This window comes from Ambystoma mexicanum, chromosome 7p (assembly GCF_040938575.1).
Source record: "Ambystoma mexicanum isolate Mex_15411 chromosome 7p, UKY_AmexF1_1, whole genome shotgun sequence".
Taxonomy (NCBI): domain Eukaryota; kingdom Metazoa; phylum Chordata; class Amphibia; order Caudata; family Ambystomatidae; genus Ambystoma; species Ambystoma mexicanum.
In genome coordinates, this window is record NC_090939.1 from 938943214 (window position 1) to 938964625 (window position 21412).

General features: G+C 45.4%; 1 protein-coding gene across 1 annotated transcript in view; it reads left to right on the top strand.

Annotated features, from left to right (window-relative positions):
- ABI3BP (ABI family member 3 binding protein) overlaps window positions 1–21412 on the top strand; it is a 1926231-nt gene that overhangs the window by 755042 nt on the left and 1149777 nt on the right. The gene's annotated exons all lie outside the window — the stretch shown is intronic.

Consider the following 21412-nt stretch of genomic DNA (forward strand, 5'->3'; position numbering starts at 1 on the left):
TTCCAAGACATTCAGACTTGTCATTTCTCAAAATGTCCACCTGGAGCCAAACTTTGGGTATGCAGCAGCCAATAAGCTTTCTTGGAATGCAAGTATCAATTGGTATTATTGTGGCAATAAGCCCAGAGACTGCAGGCCATTATTGCCTAAGGTAATGCCCCCGGGGCCCATTACCACAGGAGGTAATGGCCCGCAATCTAGGGGCTTATTGCCATTAGTACCCCGGCCCATTAGACCAGGGTACTAATGTTTTTTTTTTCTCCCGGGTGCGAGACGCATTGTGTGTCACAGCCAAAAAAAAAAAAGTTAAAAAAGAGTTTAAAAAAATGGCCACCGCAGACCGAAAATGTAGTCCGTTTTCTCTTTCCCTAGCAGCCATAGTAAACAAAGAAAATGGGCACCACTCCCCTTCCATGGCGGCCACTGAAGTAAGTTGGAAAAAAAAGTAAACACAAAAAATGGCCACCATGGAACAGGGAGAAGGGACTACAGGTAGTCCCTACTCCCTTTCCATGACGGCCTGTCGCAGATCCGGAGTGGACGCGTTGAGGACTGAAGTGTTCCCAGCGCGTCCGCTCTCGGAATGGAAAAAAAAGGTAAGTGGGGGTAGGAGGGTGGTCAGGGAATTCAGGGGTTTGGGGGTGGGGGCCAAGACTTACTGATTTCCCTGCCGACGGTAGATGGTGGCCATCGGCTGTGAGGAGGCTCAGGACAGTGGGATTACCATGTGGTAATGTCCGCATTCTGATCCTCCACATTGGCTGGGAGGCCGCCACACCCCCCTCGCCGGGTACTTGTTGTCCATAATTTCCAAGGAACCTGACAGCACAGCCTCAATTCTGCTCATGCCCCTTGACTGCTCTCTTTTATTCCCCCTTTGCTTCGGCATGATTTTCCTGCCAGCACCCAGTTTCCACAACCAGGATCCTATGTTGTCTGAGAGCATGTCCTCCGGATGTCCTCCTTCTATTCCACGTCATGCTCCAGTCATCCATGTTTCGAATGCAGGTCCTGGTGTTCCCTTGTTTATTCCACTGTTTTGTGGTCTCATCAGGCAAAGGGCACTGAATGGGACCACCTGCCTCCAAGTAGATCTCTTGATTTTTATGTCGGGAATGTTATATTGGGGTCCATGAAGTGATGGTACACCGGGTTACGTTTTTGCTCTGAAAACACATTTTATTATATCCTCAAACATGTTATCCGCTGTGCATATCACACCTGTTCATATGCTCTATGTAATTCTAGGCAAATTGCTTACATGTGAGGCATAACTGGCTCTTGAGCTCAGATACCCTGTTATGGGCAACTAGGGTGCGGCGCTGCCTGCATTTGCAGGCAATACAGGATCTAAATTATTCATGAGCTCAGATCATAGATTCTGGGTTGGTAGGACCTGGTTTTGCCTGCAAAAGCAGGCAATAAGATCTATTTAGAAGATTTGCAATTTTGTTAATGGCTCTTACCAGATTTCTACATCTTTGTGACCCAACATCAATATATTTAAGATACTGTACCATTGCATGGTTTACCCTCATTAAGACCAATTGAAATTGCAAAACATTTGGTTAACAAAAAGACATCAATCTTAATGGAGAACCTGCAGTGAAATTCACATTTTGCTATTTTATGCCTGTGAAAACATAATTGCTTTTTTAAGTTCAGACGTTTAATGGTTGACCCTATATTTTATCTATACGATCACAGATTCCAATTCCCACTGAGGTCACAATGTATCCTATAAAATGTGTGATGGACCTCACTGTTTTTAAAGGGGAGGTGAATCATAGCCAATGTGCAATATTGTGTCTATCTACCAATGTTTGACCTGGCTCGCCTCACAAGTCAATGTCTGTAAAATAGTGATGACAAGGTCAGTCCCCTAACCATGTCAAGAGGGGATGAAACCCCTCTCAGTCTTGGGTGGGAGGCCTACCAGGAAGGAATCCAGAGTCCATTTTTTTATGTATTAGTCCTAAATTGTGGCAGCAGTTTTTAGAGCATGTGAGTTATTGGTTAGTGAGTGCATGTGGTACTGAGTAGTGAGAGTGTGTGAACGAGAGGCAAGTGTGTTTAGGACAATTAGTGTAGGGAGTCAATGTGAAGTGCCTATGTGAGTGAAAGGAGGGTGTTTGTGTTTAAGGTGGGATGGATGGGAGCAGCAGTGTGGAGGAGGGAGGAGTACTGTGGCGAAGAGAGGAGTAAGCAGTAGTGTGGAGGAGAGAGTAGTAGTGCAGAGGAGGGAGTAGTAGCATTGTCAAGGAAGGATTACTTTCAAAGGGTAGAGGTAGGATTTACAAGCAGACAGATACATTGGAGGGACAGAGGAGAAAGACACAAGGGATAGAGAAGGTGGGTGGAATTGGCAAAAGCAGTATAATAAAAAGAGAACATCAGGAAGTAAGACGCAGAGGAGTTTGTGGGCGTGAGAGAAAGGAGGCCGACTCAGGCAGAGTATCTGGAAGGCAGAATCCAATATCCATGTTTAGATAACTAACCCTTAGATAGTGTAGGTACAGTCTAGGAATGCCATGAGGGAGGTTTGATAGAAAAGACATTTTACCTTTCATATCTCAACCTCTAGTATAAGCCAGCACTTAGACAGCAGGTGTTAATATTCAGTATATACTAACGTGGGGATTAGGGATGCTCAGGCTTGGTAGGATTGGTGTTTATAAACGAGAAAGAGATGGAAGGCCCTGAAAATTCAAATAACACTTTATTTGTCTCTGAGATTCAGAGTATTCTCTGAGCCATCTCTAACATAGAATATCAATGAAAGTAAATATTGAGGACATAAAGATGGGCAGTGTGATTTGTTAATTGGTTCTATATATCCAGATCATCATAAACCCAATATTTACTATCCCCTCACTATCCTTCCCATATCTCCCCCGATTCCAAGAGTTGTATATATATATATATATATATATATATATATATATATATATATATATATATATATATATATATATATATATATATATTGGAAGGTCCAAAGCCTTCAGATTTCCATTCAACATGAAAAAGAGACATAAAAAAATAAGTCTTTTCCTCCCATCTCTTTGACCCCTAGACACTGAACTGTCCCTCCACTCGTTTTCTCCTTTCTGTCGTACACCCACTATTTCATGGATCAGTGTTGAATTTAAGAGATTGAAATGATAGGCAGGAAAATGTGCCAACCACTTTAGGCTGTGACTCTGTTGTCTGATGTATTTTGCTTTCCACCCACCATCCTACTTATCTTATTTATTTGCACGCATTACCCGATATTTGAATAAATTAATGTAAAGATGACAAGTCCTGAAAGGTGTTTATCATTCTACTGGTCAGTCCCCTTTACCATGATTAATTATAAAAAGTTCAGCAGGAGTAATTGTTGCCCTACCATATATGTATTGTGTCTTTTTATATAGTGCAGTGAGGTGGAGTAAGGAGCGGGACAAAGGAGTGGCATGTTTCAACAAGCTTTATTTGTAAAGATAAAAAAAGGTCCTACCGTTCCCTATTTCTAACGGGTTATCCCTACCTAATCAAATATCAACTCTGGTGCTTGTCGTCAGGATGTTTGTCTAAATGAAATGAGTCCATCCTCTGTCTAAGAACCTACTCTAACCCTACCACTAGTTTAAAAAAGGGTTCAACATTCAAATGAAAGTAATACCAGGAGAATAACTCCCTTCTGCTGATGAACTGGCTCAGTCTTGATCTCTTTTACAACATACTTAGGCACTAGCTTCCGATTCAACAAAGAGAGTATGGTCAGGAGAATTACTCCCTTCTCCTGACCCATCTCACACAGCCATGAGGGCTGCCCTGGGACATTCTTTAGCAATAGTCCTCAAATGTCTCTTCACTACTTCCCAAGGGCTTCTGAAAGCTTGCTTTACAATTCTAGCAATTCTTCCCTGTCCTTTGACGTTATGAAGATTATTTCCAGATCTAGTGTCCTCTTTAAACTTAACTAGATCACCACTGTGACGAGGGAGAATCCTCCTGATGTACTCTTGACTCCTGATTCTCTGGATATCACTTACTGTGACGAGGGAGATTACTCCCAAGGCTTTCTTGGCTCTTGGTTCTCAGGGTATCAATACTGTGATGAGGGAGATTACTCTGTAGGCTTCCTTGACTATTGTTTCTCTGGGTATCACTATTATGATGAGGGAGATTTCTCCTGAGACTTTCTTGACTTCTGGTTAGCGAGGTATCACTATTGTGACGAGAGATTTTTTTTTTAATTTGTTTATTTGTTCATGGTTTGTCATAAACCTTTACAAAATATACACAAAATGGAAAGATTAAAACACAAAAAGAAAAATGAACCATTAAAATTTCATACAATCACAGCATGTAAACAATGAAACAGATATCCAAAAACAGAGAATGTCTAACTTAAGCCACATACTGTTTTTAAAAAGGAAATTACACGAATACACAACGTCAATGAATATCCATTTCTAATTCTATACCATATATAATTAGGATCATTGCTAAAACTATTGTCAAATAAATCTGCAAAATATTCAGGTCTTTGTTTGACCAAATCTGGACATCTCAGCATAATATGTTCTAGAGTCTCATCTGTTTCACACACTTTACAGAAACAACACCATTTCTTTCTCTCCAAAGGATTTCTTATATTTAAAATACAATTGGTATGCATGACATTAAGTCTAAATCTCATATAGGAGTTTCTAAAACTCCTAGATGGGTATTTTGTCAAGTAGAATTCCATAACCGGGAAAAGTTTCCAAAAAGAATGGACTTGATTGTACAATTTGGACGCTAACACTTTACTCTTTGTCAGAGACCAATCCATGCCCCTTATAATCTGTTTGCATTTGATGGGTTTATTCATAACAGTACATTTAGCAATACCAATTTCTTCTAGCATCAGCTCAATTTCATAGTTTAGAGCAACCATAAAGGGGCAAGACACAGAGACGAGAGATTATTCCCAATGCTTTCTTGTTTCTTGGTTCTCTGAAGGTCACTACTGTGATGATGGAGATTACTCCTGAGGCTATCTTCACTTTTGGTTCTCGGGTATCACTACTGTTACAAGAGAGATTACTCCAGAGACTTTCTTAGTTCTTGGTTGTCTGAATGTCACTGTGACAAGGGAGATTATGACTGCGGCTTGCTAGACTCTGGAGCTGCCGCAAGCCCCTAGTGGGTCTTCCCCTACTCCAGTTGCCTTTTGTGCACCTGGACTGCTTCGCTGAATCTTCCTGGTGATGGGCTGCTGCACGTTGCTTCACTGCTTCATGCTTTCGTCACTCTGCACCCCACTCCATCCTGGCGGCTCTGCAGAGATATGCGCCACATGGCTCCAGTGTAGTTGCAGGACCACATGGTCCTCCTCCATGAGGTCATGCCGCCACTGCCTTTTCTTCCCTTTTTCCACAGGTCAGGATCTTTGTCTCCTCCGGAGAGCTCCTCCGACCATTCCTGGATGTCCCTGCCACGCGGTATCAGCATATCTGCAGCTTCGTGCGCCCAGGTTCGAACTTCCCAGGCTGTGCTGACTTCACGCCGGCTGCTCTCTCTATTTGCCAATCTTTCCTCACTCTTTTTTTCCTGTAGCTGTAGCCTCCCCAGCATAAAGTCTGAGTGTTTCTTTACTGCTGTAATCTTTATGCCTCCTTGGGGCCAACTCTTCTCAGTGGCATAGTCAGGCAGCCGATTATTACTCTGCAGGTTTCTTTGGCTCTTCCTTGCCCTTGTTATATTAATGGGTGAATCAAAGACTGAAGAGATATTACCATAGTAGTGTTATCAGGAATTTCTGACAGGGACTTAGTGCCAAGGGAAAAGGGGTTAGGGAGTTAGTTCACGGATCAGGAGTCCTTATCCTCAGGCGGGGAGTCTCTCCCTGTGAGGAACCGTTTCCTACCACCCCTATGTGGACTATTGGGTAGTGGTCTCACCTCCCTAGCCTCACAGGCAAGGGCGCCCCCTGGGGAGAAGTGGTGAGATCCCGTGAATCGTCACAATAGTCAGTAAATAGGGTGTGATATTGGACAATATTGACTAGTGGAGGCATAGAAATGATCAACTTGTGATGGGGAGAATTATAAGTGTGGCAGGACACAGAAATCCAGAGGCAATGTTTATAGTGCACATTCCCTCTTTGTAAATTATTGCATACTATCCATTAACAATAGTTGAGACTCTCTAAGAAATACCAATTAGAAATACCAACCAGAAATATCAATTTCTCAGGGCAGTGATTATTACTATTATCACCTGTGGGAGCGGTGTGCCAATGAACAGTATATTCATTTAGGAAAACATGTTTGAGGGGTTTTATAAATCACATGCCCAAGTCCAGGAATATTTAGGACCTGGGAACCTCTTCCTACCTTGGCCGAATCTTCCAGTGAGTTTCTGGTTGTTTGACTATTGTCTCAGTTGGCCTTAATAACATCAAGAGTCTGATAGATAGTTCATGTTTTTTATAGCACTTAAAATTGTCTGCACAGTGTTTTTGAGACTGCTGGTAGACTCGACTATTGGGTTTTCTAACTGGTCCCTCAACCTCCAATGGGCTAACTCCACCATAACCCAGGCTTCCCCTGCACCTAGGTTTAGAATGAATTCTTGAGATTGGTGAACTCTGTGGTCTACTCTATCCTCTCTATGATGGCAGGGCTTAGAGCCATGGACTTATCTAACTCCCCTTGAGGCTTCCTAAGGGTTTCCTGCGGTGGCAGTCTCACAAGAATGGTCTTACTGATGTTCAGAATGGTACCAGCCCATCAATCTCTCTCTTTCTCTCTCTCTCTCCTTTGCTCATTTCCCTAATCTTGCTTGCCTACGTACTACTCCCCTACCCCCTCCTACTCCCTCTTTCATCTCCCCTTACTTCTTTCTCGTCACTTACCCCTCTCTCTCCTGCCTACTCCCTCTGGTCTTCTTACTCCCTCTCCTCTCTTCCATCTCAATCTGGTCCCTCCTCTCCTCTCTTTCTGTCATCCCACCCCTCTTCTCCTGTCCCTCAGGTCTTCTCGCAATCCTCTCCTTTCCATCTCTACCACTCCCCCTCCATGGACTACTTAGAGCCTTCCCATCTACAACTCCTTCATCTCTCTCTCACCTGTCCCACTTTCCCTGTCTCTCTCCCTCCCCCTCTCTATGGTCTCCTTCACCCTCTACAACATCACACTAGCCTATCTCTTTCCACCCTCTACACACTCACTCTACAGGACCCTCTTCTCCCCTCTACCCTCACACTCAGCTACTCTCATTCCACTTGGTATTACTCTCTCTCACACATGCAATACCTCGCCCGCACCTATAAACAACTTCTTCACAGACTCGTCGGCACTCCTCTCCAACTTCAGTCCTGTACCTGGTCTCTCAGTCCACCTCCACACATGCTGACCTCACCAAACTCCCTTTAACTGTGCCTTGCCTTATGGTTCTTTTACACCTCTGCCTTCCTGTTTCAGCTCTTCCCTCCTCCCCTCATTGGGTCCACTTTCCACCCGACTCTGGGTCCAATCTCCACCTGTCTTTTCACCCAGGGTTTTGTTATCGTAGTGCAATGCTAAGTAATCCTCCCTTATCCCTGCCTCCTTTTGGTGTGCAGCAATTTGAACAGTCTCTGTTATTGCCCCCATTAAATATGGCTTTGGTGTTCCTTTCGCTTTGAGCTGTGGCGAGTAATGCTTCTCTCTTTTGACCGGCACCAGAGTTTTGGAATAAGTATGGAAGTCATCAGCTTTCAACAGCGGTCCACTGAGTTCTCCCCATACTGCATTGCAGGATTGTCCTTGCAGTTCCAAAATAAGCCAAAGAGAACTTGGGCCAGAGTAAAGTGTGCAAGGCATTGAGTGGTTGACACTGGTACCAAAATCAACAATCAAGGCACATATAGGGCCTCCCAACTCCCTCAATCAGCCTCTGGGGTAGGAGCGGCTCTTGCATACCCCTCTCTAGGATGCCTACCCCAGGTTGAGAGGCTTTGCAGTTTTCCCCAACGACAGGGTGAAGCCCCTGGCCCTGTCACATACCTCCACCCCTTCTTGTAAGTCTTCCTCCTCTGGGAGTTGGTTAACAACCTGTAGGTACAGGAACACTGAGTTTCCCTTGGCATACTTTTTCCCTGCCTGATGGTGAAGGAATAGGGTTGTGATGCTAAGATCCTGGCTGGTTTAATACAGATTGTACAAAGGCCAAGACCAGATTACTGGTTTTGTTAAAGAATCCTGCTACCAATAGACAGCAAATTATAGAGGCCCGATCTACTTACAAAAAAGCCTCAGAACAAAATGAAATAGACATTCTGGGGGAGAGTTATCAGGTACCACAATATAAATATGCGGTCCAATGGTTGGAAACCATGGTTGCAGATCATGGATGGGACAACATTTTAGTAACTTAAATAGAGCTGCTTTCAACTCAGGCGAGAATGATTTGACAATAATATTAAGCCAGAAGGATAGCATTCACCAGGATAGAGGTTGGATAGTAGAATTGAATCCACTATTGAGGAAGTGATAGTGGGAATTAGATGTCAAAAATTAAATCGGTCCCCATGGTCAGATAGCATACTTGCAGATCTATTCAGTGCCAAGGTGGTTTTATGGGCTCCTATTTTAACCTCTTCTAATGCAATTATAAAGAAAGAATCAATTCCCGTCTCGTGGCGCACTGCAATTATACAACCAATTTTTAAGAAAGGCCTCAGGATATTCTTAGTTCTTATAGACCAATCTCACTTTTAGACTCTTTTCAAAATCTTTGGATGGATCCTTCTGGATAAAATCGAGGGTTGGGCAGAACAGGATAGTATATCATCTCGGTCCAGTTGGGATTTCGACCAAGTGTGGGCACTGGCGAGCAGGCCCAGAATTTGTATTTAGTAATAGCCAATTCTTTACATATCAAAAAGAGACCAATTCATTTAGCGTTCATGGACCTCAGCACAGACTTTCGATCCATACTTTGGCAGGTGCTCAGGTTCATGAGGTCCCCGGAGGGGATTGTTAAACTCCTAATCATCCTTCATCAAAACACACAAGCTTGTCTGAGAAGTGCGAAGGACGGGCATTGTACCGATTTCTTCCCAGTTGAGGTAGGGGTGCACTATTAAGCTTATATATAAATAGCCTTTATGATGTTCTGGTAGTTTCGACTCCTGATGTGCTGAGATTTGGGAGCATTGTCTTGCCACTATTGGCCTACGCAGATGACACAGTTCTGATTGCAACCACTCCGCAAGCATTTCAAAAACTAATCACAGATTACACAGCTTTTATGAAAGGGCTAGATTTGAATGAGAATGCCTCAAAACAGTCCGTCATGGTTTGTACTAAATGCAGGCGAACACCCAAGCTCCCACCCATGTTTAGTAATGAGTATATCATTCCAATAGACAAAGGGTTTGACTATTGGGGGTCAGTTTCTCATCTAATTTCGTTCCGTCTCCACACATAAAACAATCCCATAGGTTTAAACAAGCACTGCGGGGAGTTTTTGGGTTAGTGGGAATGTCGAAGGCTAAGCCAATAGATCTTATTTGAAAGGTAAATTAAAGCAAAGCGTCCTCAGTGGCAATTATGGAATGACTCTATGGGGCTATGCAGATACCAAAACAATTCAGCCAATTGAAAATGATTCAAATTATGGGGTCCATATGGAACTGGGCTGCACACAGAGTATTGATCCAGTGTCATAACAACCAATATTGCATTGGATACGTCTATGGAGGAATGAGAAAGCCAGGCTCACTTGTGAGCTTATCAAATTCTTCGCTGCTAAGGAGCCACATGCTACTGTACTTTGGCTGAAATCAGTAAAAGTAAGACTCAACGAGGTTGACGTATGTACGTCTTTTAATGCACCTAACACTTTAACTTCTTTGGCTGCTACAATACTAAAAGAAAAAGTTCCACGTGCTACATACAAGGAAAACGAGAAGCGCTGGAATTCTTTAAACGTTCTAACCGTCGACATGCCATCATTACAGAGCCCAGTGTGCAAAAGTACTTGCTAGTAATCCGAACAAATCAATAACAAGGAGATGGACTAGTGTTATTTAGGGATTTGGCATAACCAATTATTAAGTACTAGAAAGTGCATATGAATGTAAATGCAACATTTCATAATCCATTCTGCCCCTGTTTAAAATAGCCTGCTCATTTGATAATGCGCATATCTGCCAGCTATTCCAAACGAGCAAATGTAAATCAAAAAACATAGATGGAACAACGGGTCTTTTAAAAAAAACCCTGACTCTATGCTTTTTGAAATCAACTGGCCAGTTACAAATACTGAGTATGTAAACTACACATATATTAATTAACTTGCTGCTGTCAAAGATGGCCTTTAGAACACAAATGATTCCAGAGATGGCTCAAGGGTTTTTATTTTACAATGGTCAATTTGAGCACATGAAAGTTGGAATGTAGGAACAGCAGGACACACTAATTCCTTGCTTGTCTCCCTTGGGCTTACCACCAGCTAGCCCACGCTTCCCATTCCCTGATGTAGGCAACTAGAGATTGGAAACCCCTACTGTCTATAATGCCCTTCTATGATGAGGGCCTAAAGACTGCATCTTTAGCTCTCTCGTTCTCTCTGGGGACTTTCTAGGTGGAAGCAAGCCTAACATCGCTAACATAAATGGATGATCTTAATATTAAGAAATGGTGCCTTCCAACTGCTCAAGTCTCCCTCAGTCTTGCCTCTCTTGTGCTCTTAAATGTCTGGCCCTGATGTCCGTTCCTTCCTTTACCTTGCGTCTACTCTCTACTTTCTCTCCCCTGCTCTTCTGTCCCTCTGATATTATCACATCACACACCTACCTGTATTTCTTACTCTCCCCCTACTCACCACTACTCTCCACTCCCCTCTACTTTCCACTCTTCTCTCCACTCTACACTACACCCGCCTTTCTCTTGCACTCAGCCTCCTTTCACTTTCCAAGTCACCCTTCTCAATCACTCTCACTCACTTACACTTGCACTCAATCTCAGTCGCTCTTTATTCACCACACATGAAATCTCACACCGAAGTACCGCTTCCCCCCACCAACCAATACCTCACATATAACACTCTCTCTGTTAGTCTCCTCCACGCTCTGCTCCACCGTCCTTCCGCCGCTTGATCTCTTGGTCCACCTCCTCGCCCTTGACTTCTTTGGAATAACCCACACTCCTCTCTGTTGCTTTTTCTCTCCCACTCTCTCTTAGTTTGGGCATGTTGCCAGTCACCGCTCTGAATGCTGGATCACGTAGTCCTGGAAGAAAAAGAGAGAACACAGACCAGCAAAATGCAAGGTGGACATAGGAGTGAGTAAGAGTAGAATTTTCCACATGCAACCAGGCACATATGGAGGGGGCAGAGAATGGGTCCCTCCAAACTCCTCCGTTCTGCCTTTGGGTCAGGACTGGCTTTGGTAAACACCCTAAAAGGCCTTCTGTCCCAGGTTGAGAGTAGTCCTCACCCCGCCACCCCTCCCTTGATAAGGTGAGGTTCCTGACCCAGTCACACAGCCCTTGTGCATTTTATGTGGCGTGAAGTGCAAAAAAAGTCCAGGACAACTTACTGTTTAAATTTGTTAAAAGCATATTTGTGTTCTTAGATGACAAGTACATTTTGTCTTTCAAATCACTGGTAGGCCCAAGATTCAGGGTCACTTTCCCAGGGGTCACCTTTTTGCAGCATAACATTTCACAGCTACGGCATACTTCAGCGATGCACTAAGCACTTCTCTCTCCTTTTCTCTTCTCAGTCCGGTGCTCTCCATTCTTCACCACCAGTCACGGTCCCCCCTCTTTCCAATGTTCCACCGCTCCTCAGCTCTTCTGTCAAGACTGTATTCTCCAAACTATGGAAGGGTGTGTCTTGTGCCCATAGCTCTCCCAAACAGTTTTGGAGGCGGGGCATGTGTCACTCGTTCCAGTCATTGCACAGGGGACACCCTATAACCCAAATTCTTTTTTTTCCTTTTATTAAAAAATAAATAAAAAACCTGGACCACGGCAACCTTTACCAAGGTATCTTGACCATGATAAGGCGACCTGCTCCCAGGCCCAAGAGAATCCTGATTCTTTCACAAGCTAAACCCGCTATTTCAGAGCTCACTGTCTTCAGGATAGGTTTGCTGTGTGTTCTTGGGAGACTCTGCACTTCAAAAGATAAAAGGATGTTGATTTGGACATCCGAACCAACAATAGTATTGTAAGGTTAACATTTCAAGTTGTTTTGCACCCCGAATTAAGATAATAAGGTACACTGAGGTCACCACGATTGGACAGATACCCATACATTCATCAAATGCTTTCTATACAAGAATTAGAAAATGGCTATGTTCTCCAAATCAGGGTAGCTGTTTTTTTATGCCAAAGTTGGATAGTCTACATATTTCATGTTGTCCTTAGAAGAAACACAATATAGTACTGGCCTAGTCTGTCAACCTTCAAAGGTTGTTAACCATTAAATAAAAAGTGAGTGATAAAAACACCTGTTATTGCACTATTTAGAAGCTTAAGTAGTATGTCTTGAAAGCACTATATCAGAAACCAATATTAAAATTATCATTGTTGCTATTGTCACAATTTTATGATTTCTGCCATCCCTTAGACTTAGGACTGAAATGCCAGTTGTGATTAGAGCCCTGTGTTACTCACTTATTTAATGACATTCTGGGATAGCAGTAACACCACACTAACGACAAAAGGTTTTCAGAAGTTGGCCTTCTTTGTTCTCAAGGCAGTGTCCAGGCCCTGCTCTGGATAGTGTGACGAATCTGGCTTTTTGTGGGGTGACCAGACAGGGGAAGACAAACTACAGAGGGACAGAAGAATACATGATCAGAATAGTCTTGCAGTCACAGTTCCTAATTATACATATATGCTTCTGCAACATACATCCATGGCGTATTATGGTATAGATGAAGAAATACCACCTTACTACAGTCAAATACCTTATGCCCCCCCGCTATTTCAGTACTGAGCTGAGAAAGAGGGATTGAGTAATGAAGATGACTAGAGGTGGTATGCCAACACCCTGTTCTAGTCTTTTGAAGGAGTTACACTGTGCCAGGAAGTTTAAAGTTGGCACAGCTGAAAGAACACAAGAACGAAGAGAGAGGCCAAGGCTGGCTTTGTCTGTGACCTTTTCTGACGCCGGTCAAGAACACTGAGGACAAGCAGACCATCAGAAGCAGTGCTGAAGCTGACATGAATGGCATGCAGGTGAAGGAAGCTTACGGCTTGAGGGCCTGAAGCAGTAAGAGCCGTGTACAGCAGAGGAGGGCAAAGCAAAAGCTGACCAGCTCACAGGAGTCATGCAGAGTCAGCGAACCGAAGAAGACTGTGGAGGGAAGACACAAGGAAGACCAAACCCACCCAGTGAGCCCAGAGCAAGCGGAGGGGTTACCGGAGCGCATGAAGGTGAATGCCATTTCATGTTAAGTAACACCATTGAAGAAGTTGATGCGGATGCAAGCAATATTACGAAAAGAGTCTGTGACCCAGCGCTTCAAAACAGGAATTGGTGTAAGGGCAAACAGTGCTGCAAAAGGTTCAAGGATCTCATATCTGAAGGAAGAAGTGAAAGCAGATCCAAGCTGTAATGATTAAAGGTTGATGACCTAATATTTAGAAAAGAGTGTTTTGTGGATGACAAAGAAAGTAGTTGGAGATTGGAAATACCCTGGCAGGTTAGTGAGCCAGGCAAATAGTGAGTCTGGGGCTCAATCACTCAGGAGAAGTGAACTTTGAAAAAAAAATGTGTGATATACTAGGGGGGGAGAGTAAACCAGGAGAAGTGAACATCTTGAAACAGTGTGACCTCTTGGCAGGAGAGTAAACCAGGAGAAGTGAGCTTTTAGAAACAGTGTGATATCCTGGCAGGAGAGTAAAAAGGGGGTGTGAAGTGTAAGGAACTCATGGTGGCAACAAGTAAGACAGACCGAAGTGATCACAGTTCAAGGGTGTTTACTGAACAATAAATGTTGTATGCAGGTTGGAAAAATGCCTATTCTAAACCTAAAATTAAGATGGGAGCAAGCGTCTACCATCAAATTAAAAATAAGGTAGTCCTGGTGGCGTTGTATCAAAACAAAAAGGGCCTATACTAAGAAACCTATTGCCAAACCTTACAACTAATACAAAAGAGGGTGTGGGGTGGTTTTCAAGAAAAGAAAAAGTGCTCTCAAATAATATGTCAGGATCCTGTGTCTCCCTTCCCCACGTTTTGAGCACGGGGCAAGATAGGAGCTTCGGAGCACAGCACACGCTCAAGCTTTCTTAGCACGAGCTGATAGTTTTGTTTCAGCTAGCACACTACATGCATGAGCTGTCTCAGCATGAGCCGATTGTTTCCGTTCCAGCTGTCAGGGCCGTCAATAGCCAAGCCTCATTTCCTTTGAAAGTCTCTTGCCCTCGAGGGCCTGACGTCCAAACCAAAATGGTCCTTTAACCAAATTAAAGTTCTTTAGGGCAATAATGGTTTGCCCCTGGGTCCCCCTCTTCTGAGCGCTGACCCCCCTTAATTCTTAGCCACTGTTCATGTAGGGTGATGGCTTCCCCCTGGATCCACCTCTTTTGGGCGCTGACCCCTCACGTATCGTATTCCACAAATTATATAACAGTTGCTTTATCAATCAACTTTGGGTGATAGCTTCACCACTGGATCCCCCTTGGTCAAGCTCAGACCGCTGTTCTCTTTAGGTACTTGGGTGATGGCTTCACCCCTGGATCTCCCTCATTCGGGCTTGGACCCTTCTCAAATCTTTAGCTGAATTTCTGTTCCCTTGTTTTCTCAATGTCTTTTCAAACAGTTCATAGTGGACATACCTTGGCCGGGTTCCCGTCTGTCAACATACTGTTTCTCGGGACTTTACACTTTGCCCCTCTCGTCAGCACCCCTCGGTTCAGGTTCACTCCTGCTAACTTCACATTCATAATTGCTTAAGGGATTCACCTCCCTTTCTTTCACACAATTTGTAGATCAAAGTCTTTCGATTGTACAGGGATTTTGCTTGACCCTCAGTATGACCACTTTGACCTATTCCGCTGGCCCTCCTATGGCCTTCTGGTATCTGTAGTTTCTCTCTGATGGGGCTCGACCAGTCTCTTGAGTTAGCACCCACATGGTCAGATTACAAGTCCGTTGTCTGTAATATGTTAAAAAAGTGTTAAAGTTGGAAACGGGGCGGCAGTGGATTTCTTCAGTATCCCGCGCGGTAGAATGGACAAAAGGTGTTATACGGGATTGAACTGGTGTTATCGACCCAGCCCTTTAAGACGAGTTAGCAATAATTTGAGATTGATGGGAATGCAGAAGATACTCAAACATCAATAATCAAATTAACTCAGGAAGTTGGCAAATCACATCTGTTTTATTTGCAATTGTCTACAACAGGGAGTTACAAAGAACATCAACAATTCTCTCGATCTTCTCGCTCAGCAAATTTCATAAAAAAGCAGGTTATATAGTAAAAACTTGTCATTACTAATGTCATCCTATATAGTAAACTACAAAAACCTACTTGGCAAAGTAATAGGATTAGAGGGAACATCTAGGTATACGTTCCATACTTGTTGGGAAAGTGATTGGGTCTCTAACATCAGGTGGGACAACTAAGCCCTCCTCTAGGGCAGGTCACTACGAACATCATCAAATACACAACGTCCTATTGGTTACACAAACTATAGGGCACTTTACTATGTGGCCCTCTATAATTGGTTGGCACCCTTGTATCCGAAAGTACTTTTCCACATACGCCAGCAGCACATAGGCTGGCATCCAGGTGCTGGTGGGCTTGTCTTGACCATAGCTTCCCCCCACCAATTAGCCTACTAACCATCATCACTCTGCTGTCTGTCAGTCAATTAGCCCTTTGAAGATTGGCCTTGAGTTTGTTCGTGCCTGGGAATAAGATGGAGTATAGCATATTCTGTCTCCTGGAGTTGTCGTAGCACATCATGATTATCTATTTTTACTCTTCCACATGACTGAAGACCATGTTTTAGAGTTCTGTTGCATTTAAAATACTCTTATTTAATGAACCTCTGACATCTTCACTGTTCTTGTGTCCATCTTCTGAACAGGAGTTTGTCCTTTTCACACACTTGTAACCACTGTCTGATCCTTCAGGCCCAAAACGGCCTTGGCTTTTTGGTGCTGGTCTAGCCTCGCCTTTCTTTAATCCACCTCTGTAATTCAATTGCTTTTTAACTGCGACACACTGGAAAAGCCTTTTTCTGGGTCCAGCTCTGCTAAAATGCGTAGTGGAATCGTCCATAGTTCATTCACTCCTATACATATATATTTGGTGCATGCCACAATCTAGTCACTACATAGCTAGCCTTCAGAATACTTTGTCTGCTTGTGTTTCTTGCATGTGTACATGTGTAAAAGGACTTGATATCTTCATCATTTCTATAGCATAAACATCTTCATCTCGAGCTCAAAATGTTGCTTATCTTTAACACTTTCTTAACACCTGTAGAATGTTTATGTTCTCTTGCCTCTTCATATCTTCTGGGTACATCAACCCTGCTTCGTGTCACATCACCAATCTTCCCTTTCGCTCACTTTTCGCACTTCTTCTGGGATTTTATTCAAGTGGCCATCATATTGTCGTGTATGCAGGTATGGTTTTCTCAATGGGAACCTTGCTTCCAGGATTCTCCTTGGTATTGATATCTTCAATGGCACTGCAGATATTTCACACTCTGGTTCCCAAAATACAGGCAACATAGGACCGGTGCTTGAGGTGGGGGTACTTGGCTCCTTCTCTACAGGATTATAGTTTGGTTACTAGGGGTTTAATGGGGGTTATGGAATGAAAAAGAATGACCAGAGCTTTTATCGTGATCTGAACGAGGGGAATGGTGGGAATGGTAGTGGGTTGTCATTGCCATATACTGGGTGTTCAGGACAGAATAACCAGAGGGACGTGGAGAAGAATGATTGGGAGTATTCGTATAGGAAACTGGAAAGCATGGATTTTGAGAGATATGGTTTTTGAATGCAACGGGGTGTGGTATCCTATGGGATTTGTTACATATGGAGGGGACGATAGATTTGGGTAGGATAGATTCAACGGGACAAAGGTTGGTATGTAGCCTAGAAAGGCCCCAGGTATTTCGTCATCCTCTCCATCTTCCCCTGTACAATACCGCATCTCGCCTGGGGCAATTCCCCAAGCATAACCCTGGGCTCTCTTACCCAGGTGATCTGCCCTTGCTCGTCCACCCCCAGGGTTGGGATCTGAGAGCACCCGCTCTCCACTGGCCAACTCCAACTGAATAAGGGTTTCCTGAGGTCTACTTGCGGTAATAACCCTCAGGTTTCTCACATACCCTTTCCTATATGCTGGTTGGACAGGGTTGTTTCACTGAGAAATGTCTTGGTGGAACAATTGGGTTGCTGTTCCAAGCCTTCCAGCATATAATCTGGATCGATTTCATCCTCCAGTGAACAAAGATAGTTACTGGTCAGGTCCTCAACCCCTTCTTGATCAACTCGTATTCGTTCGGGAGATGATTTAAAGAGTTCCCTCACCACTCTCTCTATCGTTATTGCTCTTTCTAGAGCCTATGTTAGCTCCACCTCTAGACTGTCAGGGCAGATCTCCATAGTGTGGCCCCACTCTCCACAGAATAGGCACTGTTCAAAACGAGAGGTTTCTGACTCATCTAGAGATACCGTAGATGTTGACCCTCTCTTGTTCTTATTTAGGGGGCTAAAACATTTTTCCAAGGGGTTATGGTTCTCTAGAGTTTGCCCTTCTGGCATCCTTGCATATTTCTTTCTTTTTGCATTAATATCAGCGCAGAAAACCCTGAGGCATCAATGCACTAGTTACAGGAAGTGCATAGTACAGTTTGTAAAGTACAAGAGCGAACATGTTGGTTACAGTCAAAATAGGTGTGTGTATAGAAGGGGTGCACAACTGATTTTGACAGAAGGCCGAAAGTACCTTACATGATGGCTATAGTGGGCCGTAAAGTAAATGTGTGTGGGGTGGTAGGCGCGGTGGGGCGTGGCAGGAGGCTTTTTCAACCCCCAATTTTTATTAAACACTATGCCCCATAGCCCCACCCCTAAAGCAAACACTATGCCCCATAGCTCCCACCCCTTAACCAAACACTATGCCCCATGACACCCACCCCTCATGCAAACACTATGCCCCAAGACACCCACCCCTCAAGCAAACACTATGCCCTATGACACCCACCCCTCATGCAAACACTATGCCCCAAGACACCCACCCCTCATGCAAACACTATGCCCCAAGACACCCACCCCTCATGCCAACACTATGCCCCATGACACCCACCCCTCATGCAAACACTATGCCCCAAGACACCCACCCCTTAACCAAACACTATGCCCCATGACACCCACCCCTCATGTAAACACTATGCCCCAAGACACCCACCCCTCATGCAAACACTATGACCCATGACACCCACCCTTCATGCAAACACTATGACCCAAGACACCCACCCCTCAAGCAAACACTATGCCCCATGACAACTACCCCTCATGCAAACACTATGCCCCAAGACACCCACCCCTCAAGCAAACACTATGCCCCATGACACCCACCCCTCATGCAAACACTATGCCCCAAGACACCCACCCCTCAACCAAACACTATGCCCCATGACACCCACCCCTCATGTAAACACTATGCCCCAAGACACCCACCCCTCATGCAAACACTGTGACCCAAGACACCCACCCTTCATGCAAACACTATGCCCCATGACACCCACCCCTCAAGCAAACACTATGCCCCATGGCTCCCACCCGTCAACCAAACACTATGCCCCATGACACCCACCCCTCATGCAAACACTATGCCCCAAGGCACCCACCCCTCAAGCAAACACTATGCCCCATGACACCCACCCCTCATGCAAACACTATGCCCCAAGACGCCCACCCCTCATGCAAACACTATGCCCCAAGGCACCCATCCCTCATGCAAACACTATGCCCCATGACACCCACCCCTCATGCAAACACTATGCCCCAAGACACCCACCCCTCAACCAAACACTATGCCCCATGACACCCACCCCTCATGTAAACACTATGCCCCAAGACACCCACCCTTCATGCAAACACTATGACCCAAGACACCCACCCTTCATGCAAACACTATGCCCCAAGACACCCACCCCTCAAGCAAACACTATGCCCCATGACACCCACCCCTCAAGCAAACACTATGCCCCATGACAACCACCCGTCATGCAAACACTATGCCCCAAGACACCCACCCCTCAAGGAAACACTATGCCCATGACACCCACCCCTCATGCAAACACTATGCCCCAAGGCACCCACCCCTCATGCAAACACTATGCCCAAGACACCCACTCCTCATGCAAACACTATGCCCCAAGACACCCACCCCTCATGAAAACACTATGCTCCAAGACACCCACCCCTCATTTAAACACTATGCCCCAAGACACCCACCCCTCATGCAAACCCTATGCCCCAAGACACCCACCCCTCAACCAAACACTATGCCCCATGACACCCACCCCTCATGCAAACACTATGCCCCAAGGCACCCACCCCTCATGCAAACACTATGCCCAAGACACCCACCCCTCATGCAAACACTATGCCCCAAGACACTCACCCCTCATGCAAACACTATGCCCCAAGACACCCACCCCTCATGCAAACACTATGCCCCAAGACACCCACCCCTTATGCAAACACTATGCCCCAAGACACCCACCCCTCATGCAAGCACTATGCCCCATGACACCCACCCCTCATGCAAACAATATGCCCCAAGACACCCACCCCTTATACAAACACTATGCCCCAAGACTCCCACCCCTCAAGCAAACACTATTCCCCTTGCCAACAAGCATGCACCATGCATGCATACTCATACAGACAACAACCCCCCCACCCCTGCATACAAACTAACAAGTATACACCATGCACCCATACAGACTCGAACCCCCACCCCCCAACTCAGCACACAAACTCACAAGCATACACCATGCACCCATACAAACTTGAGCCCCCCAGCTCAGCACACAAACCCACAAGCATACACCATGCACCCATACAGACCCGAACCCCCCACCCACAACTCAGCACACAAACCCACAAGCATACACCATGCACGCATACAGACCCGAACCCCCCACCCCCAACTCACCAAACAAACTCACAAGCATGCACGCATATAGACCCGGATCCCCCACCCCCACATCTCAACATACACTGAACGTGCACACAACAACAAACATTCAGACAGACCCGACCCAACCACCGTCCTCCCACCCCCACATCTCAACATACACTGCACTTGCACACAAACACATTCAGGCAGACCCGATACACCACCCCCCCACCGCATCCCAACACACAATCCACTTGCACACAAACACATTCTGGCAGACCCGACACACCCCCCCCTCCGCATCTCAACACACACTGCACTTGCACACAAACACATTCAGGCAGACCCGACACCCCCCCCAACCCTGCATCTCAACATACACTGCAGACATACAAATACAAACACACCCATACACACCCGACACACACCCCCACCTCTTGCTTTGCATCTGTCCCACAATTTCTAAACATCGTTTTGCCCTGGCTTTTACCCGGCTCGCCAGAGAGAGACACAGTATGGATGGAACAAAAGGCCATCCATACTGCGTCTCTTCTCTCCAGCTGGGGGTGGCTCAGCCGTGACTTCATTCTGCTGGGGGTGCACCGGGCCCCGCAGCCCCCCCCGTACTCGGTGCCCCTGCACTGGATGAATCATAGGGTCGGGGGCGAGCTGCCATGCTGCTGCCCGCCCACCCGGCTGTCGTCCACAAAGCATTTTTTTTATGAACTCACCGGGTGGGCGTGCGAGCTGCAGGGCAGAGGGAAGACGTGCAGGCAGGCATGGGGGATGACTTCTTGTGCGGCTGGCGTGGCAAGGCTGAAATGCCTTCCGGCATCAAGCCTTATTGGCCACGCCAGCCGCACTGCTGGCCCCCCATTGGTGCAGCATACACACACACTTATTGGCCCGCAGGCCGTATGTTGTGCACCCATGGTGTATACAGACTGGAAAAGCCTTGCATCATGTTACTGGGGGCTACATAGAGTCAGGGCTGTTGCAGGACAGATACATATGCAGCACAAGGCTGGGAGTCAAAATAGATATGTTGCCAGCAAGTTAGCGGGATACCATACCATAGAATAAGGTAGAATATACTCAGAAAGAAGATAAGTCTGCACAGCCAGGTGTACTGGGGGATACCTCAGCATAGCGAGGCAATGGGGCCAAGAGTCCAGAACTATGATGAGGAAGGCGTTAGGGTTTTCTTAGGAGCAAGAGGGGAGACATTTTGGGTAAATTACTGCCAGGAGCTGACCCCTGGTAAATAATTAGGCA